This window comes from Pongo pygmaeus, chromosome 16 (genome assembly GCF_028885625.2).
Source record: "Pongo pygmaeus isolate AG05252 chromosome 16, NHGRI_mPonPyg2-v2.0_pri, whole genome shotgun sequence".
Classification (NCBI taxonomy): Eukaryota; Metazoa; Chordata; class Mammalia; order Primates; family Hominidae; genus Pongo; species Pongo pygmaeus.
This window is the reverse complement of record NC_072389.2, coordinates 22,427,629-22,445,564: the sequence shown is the minus strand read 5'-3', so window position 1 is coordinate 22,445,564 and position 17,936 is coordinate 22,427,629. Positions and strand designations below refer to the sequence as shown.

General features: G+C 39.0%; 1 protein-coding gene across 1 annotated transcript in view; it reads left to right on the top strand.

Moving 5' to 3' along the window:
* The window catches only part of LOC134738377 (putative GED domain-containing protein DNM1P46), an 85,944-nt gene that overhangs the window by 53,137 nt on the left and 14,871 nt on the right, over positions 1–17,936 (top strand). The gene's annotated exons all lie outside the window — the stretch shown is intronic.

Below are 17,936 nucleotides of genomic sequence, written 5' to 3'. Positions count from 1 at the left end.
CAAGAAAATCTGAACACTAACTGGGTATTAGATGATATTCAGGGACTACCGTTGAACGTATTGGGAGTGATAATGAAATTGTGGTTATATATTTTTCTAATCTTTTTCTGTTACAAAAATATATTTGCTAATGAAATGATATCATTTTATTTAAAATACTCCAGTCAGAGAGAGAGGGGGAGAAAAAGGGAGAGGGAGAATGAAAGCAGGAGACATAGATGAAACAAGATTAGCCAGTATTGATGATTGCTGGAAGTGAATGATGCTACCTCATTATTCTAGTCTCTCTACTTCTATATATGTTGAAATTTTCCATAATAATAAAAAAAGATTTTGAGACAGGCTCTTGCTCTGTTACCCAGCTGGAGTGCAGTAGCATGATAATAGCCCACTGCAGCCTCAACCTCCCAGGGTCATGTCTCAGCCTCCTGAGTAGCTGGGACCACAGATCCGCACCACCACGCTAGACTGTTTCTATTTTTTCTAGAGACAGGGTCTCTAGACACAGTCTCTACCATGTTGCCCAGGCTGGTGTCAAACTCCTAGGTTCAAGTTATCCTGCCACCTCAGCCTCCCAAAGTACTGGGATTACACCCATGAGTCACCATGCCCAACCAATAATAAAGAAATTTAGTGAATGGGTTAACCTAAAATGTCTGTTAATATTCCTTTTGGCCGGGCATGGTGGCTCATGCCTGTAATCCCAGCACTTTGGGAGGCTGAGATGGGTGGATTATTTGAGGTCAAGAGTTCCAGACCAGCCTGGCCAACATGGTGAAACCCTGTCTCTACTAAAAATACTAAAAAAATTAGCTGGGTATGGCAGTGCATGCCTGTAATCCCGGCTACTCGGGAGGCTGAGGCAGGAGAATGTCATGAACCTGGGTGATGAAGATTGCAGTGAGCCAAGATCGCGCCACTGCACTCCAGCCTGGCTGACAGAATGAGACTTGGTCACCAAAAAAGGAAAAAAAAAAATTCCTTTCAGTTATTGCATTTGATGAGTCTGTATTAAATTTCCTATAATATATCCACTGCATGCTTCACACTAAATATATTGGCTTAATAAGAGAAATATTTATTTAAATTATTACATATAGAAACCACAATGATTACACACTGGTAAATGTGTTATCTAGGAAAATAAGCTTCAGATAGTTATATTTTCCTGTGAAAAAGATACAGATGCCAATAAAGGCTTCTAAATGCATAAAGGAGATCATGGCTAGTTATTTTCTGTAGCTGCTGATGAGAGAATAAGATGAAAGAGACTTAAATTATATTACAAGGACAGTAAAATAGATTTTTGCTTCATTTTTTCTTTCTCTTTGTAACAAATTACACCATCATACTCTTCTAACATTCTTTTAATCATTCATTAAACCCTTCAGCTTTGACTGAGTGCCTGAAATACACATTACTTTGCTGGCTCGGCACTGTGGGGTACAAAGGTGAGTAACAAAATGAGGTTCTACGCCTTTAAAATGCTTATAGGGGCCAGGTGCAGTGGCTCACACCTGTAATCCCAGCACTTTGGGAGGCCGAGGCAAGTGGATCACTTGAGGCCAGGGGTTCAAGACCAGCCTGGCCAACATGGTGAAAACCTATCTCTAGTAAAAATACAAAAATTAGTGGGACATGGTGGCATAAGCCTGCAGTCCCAGCTACTCATGAGGCTGAGGCTGAGAATCTCTTGAACCCGGGAAGCAGAGGTTGCAGCGAACTGACATTACACCACTGCACTACAGCCTGGGCAACACAGAGAGACTCTGTCTCAAAAAATAAATGAGTAAATAAGTAAAATAAAAACTAAAATAAAGTGCTTATGAGATCTTCAACCACAATTTTTCTTGTTCACTGATAGTAAACCTAATAGAGAATTCAGGATTTATCTTACAATTGAAATTTTGTTACTGATTACTGAAGAATTATCTACAAGCACCCAACTCTGAGTTTTACAGAAACCTGGCCTCAGGAGTTCTGAACCAAAGATTCACCAGTGGACTCCACAGGGTTTTCAGATCCCCTGAAATCATGTGCTAGGTGCTGACTGAATTTTTCTGGAGAGGCTATAATGGTTTTCATTCATCTGATTCCTCTCAAATAGTAAAAATCACCAATGGAATGGAGCCACACATCCTGTAGCAGAAACTTCTAAAAAAACAGGAAAAAGATAAAACATGGTACCATGTAACTGCTCAGCCTCCACAGATCCTGCTTCTGGAAGTTGAAACATAAATTCTTAAAACTTGCACAACCTTTTTTCTAGTGCTTGAATGACCTCTAGTGGCTATTTAAATTATCACAGCCAGTTGCTCACAGCAAGAATTAGGTTGGTGCAAAAGTTATTACGGTTTTTGCCATTAAAAGTAGTGAACTAAAGAACTAAAAGGTGTTGAGAAATAACAAAATTAAGACGGCATCACAAGGGAGCACCTGGCTCAATTTCAAGTTATTATATAAGCTCCCTACTATCCAACCAAATGTAGTTCACAATACAATGTGTGTGATACAAAACAGTCCACCAGATAGTTCAGTACACACCATTTTTTTAAATGAAATAAGTATGATTTTCCCTAAGTTCTTGCATTTCAAATTAATAAAGCATCAGCAAACACGCATGAAGAGAACAGTACCGGAATAAAAGATATAACAAGAACCTCGGGAATTAACACCCACACTTTCCTTTCAGTTGAGGCAGGACCAGAAATAATACAACGTCGACAAAGTACAACAACTGGAGTAGGAGAAACACTTTGAGAATACACACTGGCCACAGAACTCAACCTGAGTGAGCACAGGTAACAAATATGGTTCAGGAACTGCTGGGCCAAACTCTCCAAGTGGGAGTGCAGCAGCCGCAACAGCAAGTACCAGTAGAATGAGGGCAGCACATCACCCAGGGTGACCAGCAGGTCCCAGGTTACTTCACGTGCCCTCTGCCCAGTCCCTTGAGAATTCATGCAGCAGCAAAACATACCATCTTCCAGGCCCTGCTACAGGGAGTCCCAAGAATACTGATACACTTTCATTCACTTATTCTGAAATATTTGTCAGTATCTAGATATACACAAGACACTGTCTAGGCACTGGGGTGGAGTGTGGAATGAGACAGTTCACAATCCCTGTTCCAATGGAGCTTGTAGTCTAGTGTGGAAAGAGAAATAAATACATAAAATGCCAGGTGGTGATATATGCTGTGAAAAAGATCAAGTAGAACAATGGGGTTTGGAAATTACAGGGTGCCCATAGTATTCTTTTCTATAAGTTGGTCATCTCAATTCAAACTAGCTGTTCTTGAAGTGCTCAATACCTACAGTGGCTGGTGGCTACTATAGTAGATAGCACAACAAATCTGAAACTACCATTCATGCCTTTTTAGTTCATAATCTTTATCCTCTTTCTTTCTGAATGCTCAGAGAATTCATCCAACTGATCTTCAAATTCACTAACTCAGCTTCCTGAAGTATCCATACTCTACTGCAACTACTGAATCATTTAATTCAACAGTCATATTTTACACATTCGGAGACTCTTTCTTCACAGCTCCTGAGCAACACATGCCTCCTCTGACAATGCAGGAATATCCTCTAAAATCTTGAGACTTTCTCTTGGATTTTATGTTCTCTCCCATCTCCTACAGCTACTCCATCTCACTGGAGACCTTTTGCTCTGAGCCATCAGAAGGAACCATTTTTGAGATGCTAAGCCTTCTTACCTTCCTGGTAATACTGCCGTACATGCTCTTATCTTTTAGATAAAAATCTACTCGACACATCTCTGGGAACAAAGTTGGGTACCATTGGTAATCATATAGGTCACAATTCATTTATTTTAAGCCCCCACCAAAAAGGAAAAAATTAGACTTAGTGGCATTTTACTAGTAGCTCAGATATCCAACAATTTGCAGGAAATAGAGATGGAATTGTAAGCAAGGGAAATACAATGAAATTAAATTAATCTCCACCCAGACACTGTAAGGACAGCTGGGATACTATCCCAGCAATTGGCTACTGCAGTGAACCGCACAGAGAGAAAAGTTTCCAATTTCCCTTAAGGCTCCAAATACCAGCTGGCTACTATAGTGGACAACATGTTGCGGGAAGTCAGGGACCCCAAACAGAGGAACCGGCTGAAGCCATGACAGAAGAACATGGATTATGAAGATTTTATGGACATTTATTAGTTCCCCAAATTAATACTTTTGTAATTTCTTATGCCTGTTTTTACTGCAATCTCTCAACATAAATTGTAAAGATTTCATGGACACTTACCACTTCCCCAATCAATACCCTTGTGATTTCCTATGCCTGTCTTTACTTTAATCTCTTAATCCTGTCAGTTGAGGAGGATGTATATTGTTCCAGGACCCTGTAATAATTGCGTTAACTACAAAAATTGTCCAGCATGTGTGTTTGAGCAATATGAAATGTGGGCACCCTGAAAAAAGAACAGGATAACAGCAATTGTTCAGGGAATAAGAGAGATAACCTTAAACTCTGACTGCCAGTGAGCCGGGCAGAACAGAGCCAATTTCTCTTCTTTCAAAAGCAAATGGGAGAAATATCGCTGAATTCTTTTTCTCAGCATGGGATATCCCTGAGAAACAGAATGCACAGCTAGGGGTAGGTCTCTGAATGGGCCCCCCTGGGGCGTACCTGTCTCTTATGGTTGAGACTGCAGGGGTGAAATAAACTCCAGTCTCCCATAGCACTCCCAGGCTTATTAGGAAGAGGAAATTCCCACCTAATAAATTTTGGTCAGACTGGTTGATCTCAAAACCCTGTCTCTTGATAAGATGTTATCAATGACAATGGTGCCCAAAACTTCATTAGCAATTTTAATGTCGCCTCGGTCCTGTGGTCCTGTGATCTCACCCTGCCTCCACTTGCCTTGTGATATTCTATTTCCCTGTTAAGTACTTGATGTCTGTGACCCACACCTATTCGTTACTCCCTCCCCTTTTGAAACTCCCTAATAAAAATTGCTGGTTTTTGTGGCTTGTGGGGCATCACGGATCCCACCAATGTGTGATGTCTCCCCCAGACACCCATCTTTAAAATTTCTCTCTTTTGTACTCTGTCCTTTTATTTCTCAAGCCAGCTGACGCTTAGGAAAATAGAAAAGAACCTACGTGATTATCGGGGCAGGTCCCCCAATAACAACACAGACACAGAAAGTTTTCCAATTCCTCTTAAAGCCCCAAATACCACACAACCAGCTTCAGCTCTACAAAATACCCTCTCCTTACCCCTTTTTAACCTCCTTCAGGACCTCTTGCTATGTCCCATAAAAAGTCTTGGTTCTTTTCACCTACACTGACTCTTGAGCCTCTCCCAGTTCAAGGGATAAAACTCTATTACCAATTAAGTGTAATATACATTAACAGAATAGGTAGAAAGTAATCTTTTATACTAAAACACTAAATTCAAGGTGAAAAGCCAGAAGAATTTGAATTTTGAATTATAAGCTATGATTTAACTAGCAAATACATTAGCTGTAACAAAATGTTGGACAGACTATAAGAAAACTGGAAATGAAAAGTCTTATTGAAAAACAAATGAAATAATGATGAGTAGAGTTCACAAGCGTTGTTAACTCTGCTGTGCCATTTTCATGATGGACTACATTGTAAATGAGCTGCTGTGTTTAAGCCTAAAGGTCCGTTGAGGTGATAGTTCTAGAACAATTTCCACAATCCCACAAAGAAAAATCAAGTGAAGGTCAAGGAAAGCTGCATGTTCTAAATTACAGAATCAACAACAATATTTCTTGTCATTCATCACATTTCAGTCATAAAAGACATTACCTCAACAACAGGTGTATTTTCCTGGAGCTCAGTTGTGTGAGAAGCCAGTAAACCAATCACCCAAGCAACGTTGGCCCGTCTGTAAATGGAGAGAAAACAGGCTCTGAAGAGTAGGTACTGAGGAAACTAACCCCAGCTAGTTACATTATGCAACGATGAGCATTAGATATAAGACGGTGAAACAAAAGTTGAATGTGACAGGTCAGGCCCACATTCCCCATTCACTGGGCATCTACACAGCCCAGAGAATCTCTCCCTCGTATACACAGGGAGACATGAACTGTAATGTCTGCTGCAATTCTGCAATAGCAACAAAATTTAAACAAGTTGTGGTGTAATAGTAAAAGGAAAAATAAAATTTTTTAAAAGCCTTAACAAGAGAAAAGAGCAAAACAGTAATTAATCATTTTATTGCTGAATACAGAGACATTTGGCTAAAGGTCTCTTTTCTAATTATTAGTAGATCAGTGAGTTTCTATGTAAGTGCTAAATATCTGAACAATAACATATCTGTATGCATTAAGTTTAAAAGAAATTTTTACAATCCAAACTTTTTACAGTATTGTACTATTTGCATAAACACTAGTCTTAATGAGGTGTTCCTTTAGTATCCAGCAGAAAACTGAATTTGATAAATCACTATTAATAAATCACATTCAGTGTGATTTGAAAAGGTATTTCATACAGAAAAATTAGTTTTGATGACTTTTTTTCTAATTGAAATGAATGGTGAGTTGATGAGAACTGCACTCATTTAGTGATGTCTGCATGTTGTCTGGGATAATCAGTATGTACTTTAGTCAGCTTTTATTTTTTACCTTCTTAAAGTAAACCTATGTGTGGCCAGGCGTGGCGGCTCATGCCTGTAATCCCAGCACTTTGGGAAGCCGAGGTGGGCGATCACAATGTCAGGAGATCGAGACCATCCTGGCTAACACAGTGAAATCCCGTCTCTACTAAAAATACAAAAAACTTAGCTGGGTGTGGTGGCAAGCACCTGTAGTCCCAGCTACTTGGGAGGCTGAGGCAGGAGAATGGCATGAACCTGGGAGGCGGAGCTTGCAATGAGCCGAGATCGCGGCACTGCACTCCAGCCTGGGCAACAAAGCGAGATTCTGTCTCAAAATAAATAAATAAATAAATAAATAAATAAACCTATGTGGCACCCATGGAGGAAAACAAATCAGACTCAGAGAAGCACTACAGGGAAAAGGTCTGGGTTATCACAACTCTAACATACAGAGATAATTCTTAGAAATTTCAACACTTATTAAATTGCCCATTAAAATTTCTTAACGTACACAAATTAAAGAAGTTCTAGGCAATTGTAGAGTTAGCATCCCACCTCCGAATAAAAAGATTATAGTTTAAAAGTAATCATTTTGAAAAATATCTGTAGGATAATTGGAAAAGCCATCCTCCCACCTCAACCCCCCAAGTAGCTGGGACTACAGGCGTGCACCACCATGCTCAGCTAATTTTTTCAGCTTTTGTAGAGATTGGGGTCTTATTATGATGCCCAGGCTGGCCTTGAACTCCTGACAAACAATCCTCCCATCTCAGCCTCCCAAACTGCTGGGATTACAGGACTGAGCCATTGCACCTGCCTATCTCTTTTCAAAGACAAGCTCAAAATATTCTGAAACACTGAACCATTTTTTAATCTATGAAAGTAAAACGGCTACCAGATTTAATCAACTAAAATAAAAATGTATCAACATGCCAGTTATTTTTCCTAATATGACCAAAACAATTCCTATTACAACAAAAGAAAATGCACTACCTAAAAATCCTATATTTTTAAAATAGAAACTTTAAATAGCTTATGAATAGTCACTTTTTACCAAAATCCTAAATACAAGTACCACATGCCCTGTAGGCAACACCCTCACAGTACAGATACCTTCTCAAAATTCAGGTTTTCTCAGGTCACCACTCCAGGTGCCCCCAGTGACTTGACACTGTACCTCAGAAACAACCCATCTCCATGACAGCGTCTAAGGCACCACTGTTTACCAAACCTTCATGCACTGACAAATGTCCCACATCTGCACTGTTCAATCCAGTATCCACTAGACACATGACTATCAAGCCCATAAAATATGACAGATGCAAGTGAGGAACAAAATATTTATTTAAATTAATTTTTTTTTTTTTTTTGGAGACAGGATCATCCAAGCTAGAGAGCAGTGGCTCAGTCTCCACTAACTGCAATGCCTCCTGGGCTCAAGTAATCCTCCAAACTCAGCCTCCCAAGTAGCCGGGACTATAGGTGTGTGTCACACACCTGGCTAATTTTTGTATTTTTAGTAAAAACGGGGTTTTGCCATGTTGTCCAGGCTGGTTTTGAGCTCCTGAGCTCAACTGATCTGCCCACCTTGGCCTCCCAAAGTGCTGGGATTACAGGCATTAGCCACTGCATCTGGCCTTAACTTTTATTTTAAAAATTACCCCCACAGTTGAGGGTGAGGGAGACAGTACCCTGGGGCCTGGTAGGCACAACAAATAGGACGAATAACAATACATACCTCATGTTGTTAAAAGAAACAAAGGATACAATACATGTGCAGAAAGTACCATTGTGTCTGACAATACGTGCTGAATGAGTAAGCTATTAATTTTTCATTTAAATAGCCCCCATGAAGTGAATGGCTACCACATTAGAGCAGAACTAAAATTTTGTTGTTACTTTTTCATTCGTTGACTTGTTTATTATCTCTCTCCCCAGCAGCCCAGAAGATCCATGAAGGCAGGGCTGTATCCCGATCACCACTGTGACACCTAGACAGTGCTTGGAGCACACTCGGGCATCTGAAAATGTATGTTGAACAAACGTATCAACATCAAAAGCAAAATAAACATATTAGTAGGAAAGGAGTGCATAAAAGTATGGCTGTACAAGGCAAACAAAATGCAAACAGGATTGCCAATGTAAATCTCAGTAGAATTCAAGGCTAAACTCTTCAGAAAAAGATTCCCTTTAAACTAAAAACTGTATGACCTACAGAAGATCTAAGGTGCGAATCTTTATACACCAAATAACAAAGCATGCAATGTAAACCCATAGCAGTGGTAAACTTCAATTTTCTTCTCCTCCAAGCACAGAGAGAAGGCAATAATGAATATATTAATCAATACATTCACACATTCAGGTATCCTAAATAAAAACTAATGAAGTCAAAGTAACAGACGTATCAAACTCTACACCCTACAAACAGTGACCACCCTTATTCAGTGGGAGGCTGCATAGGATGGTGTCTAACACTCTAGAATTCAAAGTCTTGGACCTAGCTCTGGCCCACCATTGGAGGTGAGGGAGACAGTACCCTGGGATAATTACTCATCTTTCATGGGCCTGGTAGGCACAACAAGTAGGACCAATAATAATATGTACCTCATGTTGTTCTAAGAATCAGGAGATAATCCACATGCAGAAATTACCATTGGGTCATGACAACTGGTGCTGACTGAGCAAGCTACTATTACTACATTATTATAGATAGTTGACTACATTCATGGCATACATTAAAAATGATTTTATATTAGACCACAAAGATAAATTTTTAGAATTCCCTAGGGCAGAAATTATAAAGGACTCATTTTGATGTAGTAAAAGGAGAAAAGTAAAAATAGCAAATATAACCCAAAAAGCCTAAACACTTGTGGAATTAAAAGCACTTCTGCCGGGCATGGTGGCTCATGCCTGTAATCCCAGCACTTTGGGAGACTGAGGCGGGTGGATCACTTGAGGTCAGAAGTCCAAAACCAGCCTGGCCAACATGGTGAAACGCCATCTCTACTAAAAACTACAAAAATTAGCTGGGTGTAATGGTGGGTGCCTGTAATCCCAGCTACTCGGGAGGCTGAGGCAGGAGAATTGTTGAACCCAGGAGGCGGAGGTTGCAGTGAGCTGAGATCATGCCACTGCACTCCAGCCTGGGCAACAGAGCAAGACTCCCTCTCATAAATAAATAAATAAATAAATAAATAAGTAAATAAAGCACTTCTATATACCTTATACCTCATATTAAAAAGTGAAAACTTTGGCCGGGTACAGTGGCTCACACCTGTAATCCCCAGCACTTTAGGAGGACAAGATGGAATGATCACTAAGGCCAGGAGTTCAAGACCAGCCTGGCCAACAAAGTGAGACTCTGTCTCTCCAAAAAAAAAAAAAAAAAAAAAAAAAAAAAAAAAAAAATTGTAATTTAGCCAGGCATGATGGCATGTACCTGTAGTCCCATTCCAGCCTGGGGCACACAGTGAGACCCTATTTTTTTTAGAGTAAGTCTCTAAAAATAATAACAATAAAATAAATAAATGAAAGAAAAGAAAAAATAAAAGGGAAAGGGAAAGAAAGCAAGCGTCTGTAAATCACAATCATGTAAGTAACACAGATCCAAACTTATGAGACATTCTCTCTCTTTAATGGTTGCAGACTAAACACTCGACACTCACTTTTCCGAACCCTCTAGAGTCTCTAAAATACAAGCTCTTTTTATTAAAGGAAAATTGGAAACAAAAAGGAGGGCTAAAAGTGGACTAGAAAGTTTGAGAAAATCTCAGATGCAGACATGCAAAAATAAAATTAAGACCGACAGAGAATCAACAAAGGAATCCCCTGTCTAAGAACCACAGGTAGACAGACGTTCCCAAGGAAGCCTCAGGGACTTGGAATAAACTAAGACAAAAAGAAAGAATGAGCCACAAGACAATCATCAGATTAAACAACTGCACAAGGAAAAATTGTGTCCTTGTACAAGGAACAGTTGAGCCAATCAGACCGTGTCTCTTTTCCATCTCCCTTCCCTGGTACATGGAATAAACCCTGCAGCCCTGGCCTCCTGGGTAAATGCGGAAAATTGTTCCTACAGTGAGCAATCCACCTTGCTCACTGGATGGATGGATGCAGGAAGCAGCGACTGTGGTCCTCCACATACTGAAGCGGGGAAGGGGTTAAATGAGGAAAGCCAGCTCCACTGCAAAGAAAAACCCACCCTGGCAATTGCAGAGGCCTCCAGCCTGCCTATCTGATCTTCAGCCAGCTGGAACCCCAAATTAAACTCTACCAGTCAACAGGCCTCACCTACCCACATACCGGCCCTTTCTTTACAGGAGAGGCTATTGGAGAAAGAGACTTAGGCAAGAATAAAGCAAACTCGTATTGCCAACTTCTATACCAATCAATTTCATCATTTATTCATAATATAAACGAAGAACCAGAGATCACCAGGCATTTGAGAAATAAACAGCGTTAAAAAGCAGGACCATGATGAAAAAGAAGTGACCTATAAGTTCAAGAGAGAAGAATACAATGTTTATAATCCAAATTTTGTTCCCTTTTTATCAAAGTCCAGGTTCCAGGCTTATATTATATAATCCTAACGTTTAGCCTTAAACGTTAATAACAATATTTAATTCTAAATTCTGCTCCAAGAAGAGAATTTTTATAATCCTAATATTTATCCTCAAATTCAAAAGTACACGCCAAATATAGGCAGCTAGGAAAAAGGACCAATCAGAGAAAAAGAACATGAACAAAAACTTTCAAATATGATTGTTCAAATTAAAAAATTAACTGGAAATCCTAAATAATAAAATGAGTGGGGATAAATACCAAGCTTGAGAGCTCAAAGATAAAGTCAAGGGAGAGCAATAAAAGAAGAAAGTTTGCATGGATACAAACAGGGAACAATCGACACTGGGGCCTATTTAGGGTGGATGGTGGGAGGAAGGAGAGCATCAGAAAAAATAACGATTGCTCCTTACTAAGCTTAGTGCCTGGGTGACCAAATAATCCGTACAACAAACCCCCATAACATGAGTTTACCTATATAGCAAACCTGCATATGTACCCCTGAACCTAAAATAAAAGTTTAACAAAGAGAGTTTGGCAGTTCTTCAAACAGCTGAACACAGAGTTACCATTTTATCCAGCAATCTCACTACTGCAGGAGAAATAAAATTGTATATGTTCACACAAAACCTTGTGGACAAATGTTCAGAGCGCCATTATTCATAATAGCCAAATGTGGAAACAACCCCAAATGTCCATCAAGACCACATAAGCAAAATGTGGAACAGCCATACAAAGATTATTCAGGTAGAAAAAGAATGAAGTACTCACACATTCCACAATATGGAGGAACCTTGAAAACATTATGCTAAGTGACAGAAGCTAGACACAAAAGGCCACATACTGTATGATTCCATTTATATGAAATATGAAGAATAGGCAAATCAGCCAACAGGAAGCAGATTAGTTGTTGCCAGGGGTTGGAGAAGAATGGGTACTGGGTTTCACTGGGTGAGAAAACTGTTCTGAATTTAGATAGTGGCAATGGTTGAACAACTTTCAGTATACTGACACCTACTGAACTGCACACATTAAAATGGTGAATTTTATGGTATGTGAATTATATCTCAATAAACAAGAGAAAGTGAGAAAGCAAAAGAAAATTTGAAAAAAGAGTCAAGAGACACAAACCCGCACACCCATCCTGTAGGGGTTTCAGGAACAGAAAAAGGATGAAATAAGAGAGGAAGAAATCTAAGAAGTAATATAAAAGCTAAAGGAGGAGTGAAGAGGATAGGCATTGTGGCTTACACCTATAATCTCAGCACTTTGGGAGGCCAAGGCAAGTGGATCACTTGAGGTCAGGGGTTCGAGACCAGCCTGGCCAACATGGTGAAAACCAATCTCTACTGAAAACACAAAAATTAACTGGGCATGGTGGCACACACCTGTAATCCCAGCTACTCAGGAGGCTGAGGCAGGAGAATCACTTGAACCTGGGAGGTGGAGGTTGCAGTGAGCCAAGATTACCTCACTGCACTCCAGCCTGGGTGACAGAGCAATACTCTATCTCAATATAAATGGAAAGAAAAGAAGGGAAGGAAGGGATGGGAGAGGGGAAGGAAGGCATGGGAGAAGGGAAGGAAGGGGAAGAAGGGGAGAGAGGAAGGGAGAGAGGGAGGGAGGGAGGGAGGGAGGGAGGCAGGAAGGCAGGCAGGCAGAAGCAAATTAGTAAAAAGAGATGGCAGGAAGGCAGGCTGAAGCAAATTAGTAAAAGAGATTCCTAGAGACAATCTAGTAAAATCTACAGGTCTGGAATAAAAAGAAATGCTAACTCAAACAAGACACACAAAAGCGGGGGAAAAAAAGGTAAGGTTGACCCCCAAGTCCTACAGAGCTACAGTTAGTACAGGGAAGAGAGCTCAAACACCAAAGCATGGCAAAGAGGTAAGCCACTGAGAGGTCTTCTTCAAAAGAAAGCAAAACAAAAAATCTACCAGCCGGGCATGGTGGCTCAGGCCTATAATCCCAGCACTTTGGGAGGCCGAAGTGGGTGGATCACCTGAGGTCAGGAGTTCAAGACCATCTGGTCAACACGGTGAAACCCCGTCTCTACAAAAATACAAAAATTGCCAGGCATGATGGCAGGTGCCTGTAATCCCAGCTACTCGGCAGGCAGACACAGAAGAATCGCTTGAACCTAGGAAGCAGAGATTGCCGTGAGCTGAGATTGCGCCACTGCACTCCAGCCTTGGCGACAGAGCGAGACTCCGTCTCAAACAACAAAAAAACCCTATCCAATGATAAAATATAATCAACGAAGAGGAGAACTACAGCAAAGAAACAGGAAAACTGTGTTTTTATTAAAAAATTAATGATGGATGAGCATTTACTTTACCTTATTCAAGTATAAAACTCTTATTTAAAAAATAGAAAAATTCTTCCTAAATTCATATCTCAAAAAGGCACTTGCCACAGTAAAAAGCAACCAGTGTAATGAGAGAATATATTTGCAATCACTTATCTGACACGGGGTTAATATCTAGAATATATAAAAAATACCTACAACTCAACAACATAAAACTCAATATAAAAATTGGCAAATGACTTGATTAGACCTTTCTCCAAATAGCCAACAATCAAACAAAAAGATGTTCAACATCACTAGTCACAAAATACAAATCAAAACCATGAGATACTACTTCACACCCATAGGGATAGCTGTCAGCAAAAAACAAAAACAGAAAACACTAATGTTCATAGCAGCATTGTTCACAATAGCCAAAAGATATAAACAAGCCAGTGCCCAACAACAGATGAAAAAATAAACAAACTGTGGTATATACATACAAAGGGATATGATTCAGCCTTAAAAAGGAATGAAATGCTGACACGTTAGTTGCAACATGGATGAAACTTGTAAATGAATGCAGCCCAATTGTCCTATAGAACTGATGCTTACAGTCTTTTAAAATAAAGATAGAAATTGAGCCTCCCAGTCTTAAAACTTGAGAAAGTTACATTTGTCTTATCTGAATTCCTTTGTTGGGAAACCAACCATCAGGCCTCCCAGATAGTTATCAAGGAACTGAAACTTACCAGATCACCACATCTGGACCATAAGACACCAGACCACCTCACTCATCACAATTGCCTAACCAACTACCTGCTTCCTGTCGACCAACTTCTCTTCCCCACCCTTCCCTAACTCCTGTTTTCCCATACATGGTTACATTTCTTCCCTGCTAAATAAACCTCTGGTTTTAGTCAGTTGAGGTGACAAATTTGAGATTGATCTCCCATCTCCTTAGCTGCAGCACCCAGTTGAAGCCTTCTTCCCTAGCAACACTCATCGTCTCCGTGATTGGCTTTCTGTGCTGTGAGCAACAGGACCTAGACCAAACTCCTTGATGTTTTGGTAGCAATATGAGGTACTCACCATAAGCAAATTCACCAAGATAGAATAAGTAGAGTACAGGTCACCAGGACTGGGGAAGGGAAAGGGAAAGTTACCGTTTAATGGGTAAAGAGCTTCTGTTTAAGATGGTGAAAAAGTTCTGGAAATGAATAGTGGTGATGGTTATACAACAATGGGAATGAACTAAATGCCACTGTACACATAAAAATGGCTAAAATGGAACATTTTAAATTATGCATAATTTACAATTAACACATTTTTAAAATTACAGTATTACACTATTACTATATATGAATTATACCTCACAAAGTTGATTGGCAAGGATAGAAGGATATACAATTTGATAAATACTCAATGTTGGAAGTTCTAACAAAAGGCATTTTAAACACATTGACTGGGATTATATATTGACACAATTTATTTGAGCACTTCAGCAATTTTTCAGAAGTCACAATGATATTTACTGCCTTCTACCCATTTGTTCTAATTTGTTCTAATTCTATGAATCTTCCCTAAAGGGAAAAAGAAAAAGCGGGCACAAAGATTTAATCTCAAAAATGTTCATCGCAATGTTGTTTCCAACATTATAATACTATCCAAAATTAGTAAGCAAAATGATCAGATATTCACAACATATAAAAAGTTTACCTTAATTATTATGTATTTTATTTTTAAATGTTAATAACATTAAAAATACATAATATATGTGTTATGGGGGAAAACAAACATAAAATTATATCATGTGATTCTAATTTTTATAGGAAAAACAAAACTAAGAAATAAATATACCTACTTCAATAATAATTATCTCCCAGACTAAGTTAAGGACCCTTTATCATATGCTATGAAGGTAATATAACCTGAGATCAGAGAAAACCTCACTAGAAGTGGCTTTGAATGAAGGAGAATAAAAGAAGATTCCTACCAGAGAAATTGTCTACCTCAGTATCATTTTATTCAAATTAAAACAGTTTTACAATCAAACTTCATTGAAAGCAGAGGAAAAATAGTATGTGTGAATTTTGGTATCCAAGGGGATACTAGAACCAGTCTCCGGGCTGATACAGAGGGATAACTGTACTTGGAAATGATTTGGGATATCTGTTTGAAAATGTTAGCAGGGGGCACCCCATTCAAAGATATAACACGTTTTAAATAAAAGTGTTTAAATAAATATTTCATTGATTCATTTTTAATGAGCATACCATCAGCCTTCTCAAAGTATTAAATGCTCAAAGTATTAAATCCTACTTTCTATTACCAGATTTTACTTTGGGACAGTAACATTACAAGATGTATAATAAGAATTACCCTTATTATTAAGCATTTTCTAAACTCCTATTGTTTCACCCATATTTTACCAGCATAGAAGAATAATTATTATACTACTGCCACAATTCACAAAATCCTTTCACCTCCGATTTTTCATGTGCTTGTCCTAACAATCATGAGATAAGCAAGCTTCATGATAATAACTGCAACTTCTACAACCCCAACCCCACTGTAAATGAAATACCCACTAAGAATCAGGCACTATATAAAGTATCTCATATATTTACCTCATTCAAAGTGGAATAATTACCAAAAATCTATGAAGTGGTTATCTCATCCCCATCCCAATTTTATAGATGAGGAAACTGCGGCTCAGCAATTAAAGTAATTGGCCCAGAAAGCAGATAGATCTTTGATCCACACCCAGGTCTGTCTGAATCCTAAACCTATGCCATTTCCTTGTTCCACCCACCCTCCCCAGGAAACAGAGAATGAGAAAAAGATAATCATTTGTCTGAGTCTTATAGGCAACCGGAACCCAGAGCCTTCTAACACTTGATCTATGGTGCTTTCTACCTGGTATGTCACTTCTATAAAAAGCAAGGACACTTCCTTCCATTGGGAGTTTATAAATCATAATCTCATTAGATTATAAATAACATCATAGGGAAGCTACATGCTACATGAGGGACAGATAAGCATGGCCAAGGGAAATTTTGAGGAAGTATAACTAAATTAATACACAGGGATCAGGGTTGAAGTATTTTATAACCAATACTCAAAACAGTTAACAGCCTGGCGCAGTGGCTCACACCTGTAATCCTAACACTTTGGGAGTCAGAGATGGGAGAATCACTTGAGCCCAGGAGTTCAAAACCAACTTGGGCAACATAGTGAGAGACCTTGTCTCTATGAAAATAAAAAAACAAGAACACTTAATAAAGTTTCCAGGAGTAGCTTAGATAATCCCAGCATTGTATATTAGGAGAAGGGCTATTTTTAAATATTCTAGAATTTATAATTGGAATGCCCATAAAAATTGCCTATGAGTAGAGTCATCATTATGTCAGAAAAATTTATGATAATTATTTGGGACTCTGCTTTTGATAAGTATGTATGCTGTAACTACTTAATAAAGTCATGAAAAAAAATTTTTAAATATAAATGTTACTTACATATCGCAGTTTAGAGCTATCTGCGAATGCTGGATTAGCAATTGGAACTAGAATAAAAAATGTAAGTGTAAAAAAAGAAAAAATTAAAATATTTAAGTCACGAAACACAGAAAGTGACAGCAAAGTTAACAGCTCAGATCTTCATAAAAAGGAAATTTATACTGTACACCAAAAGTGATATTTACGAAATTACAAAGGCACTTGTATATGAATAAGATTAAAATAAAAACGAAGAACAGTACTTTTAGTTTCTCCTAACACTTTATATTCTCTAAATGACTGCCCTTACCTGATAGACACACACCAACTATAGAAAAAAGTAAACTTAATAATATCCTGGAAGCAAATGAACTTAAATTCTTTCAAGCCAATTCCCAAATGAGGGCCCACTACAGAAAACACCTCTGAACCACCATAATTCCTTTCTGAGGATGACTCCAAACACTCTGCCAACCGATGCTAAACATGAGCCAAAAGAAACAAAAAACAAAAAAAAACTCTGACAAATTCCCATGAGCTTACCAATGGACCAAGATAGTCCAAAAAGTAATATTCCCAGAGGATAGGAAAAAAATTTCTTAGAGGATTGATGTCTTCCTTCAAGGTCACAGCAGAAACCTTGCAGGTTACCAGATGACCCAGTAAAGGAACCAACACCCACAACCCATTCCACATGGGCAGTTCATTCCAGTCACTGATGAGAAGGGAAAAGGTCTTATGATATCACGTGTTTTTTTTTTTTTTTTGAGATGGAGCTTTGCTCTTTTTGCCCAGGCTGGAGTGCAATGGCGCGATCTCAGCTCACTGCAACCTCTGGCTCCCAGGTTCAAGTGTTTCTCCTGCCTCAGCCTCCCCAGTAGCTGGGATTAGAGGAGTGCACCACCATGCCAGGCTAATTTTGTATTTTTCGTAGAGACGGGGTTTCACCATGTTGGCCAGGCTGGTTTCAAACTGCTGACCTCAGGT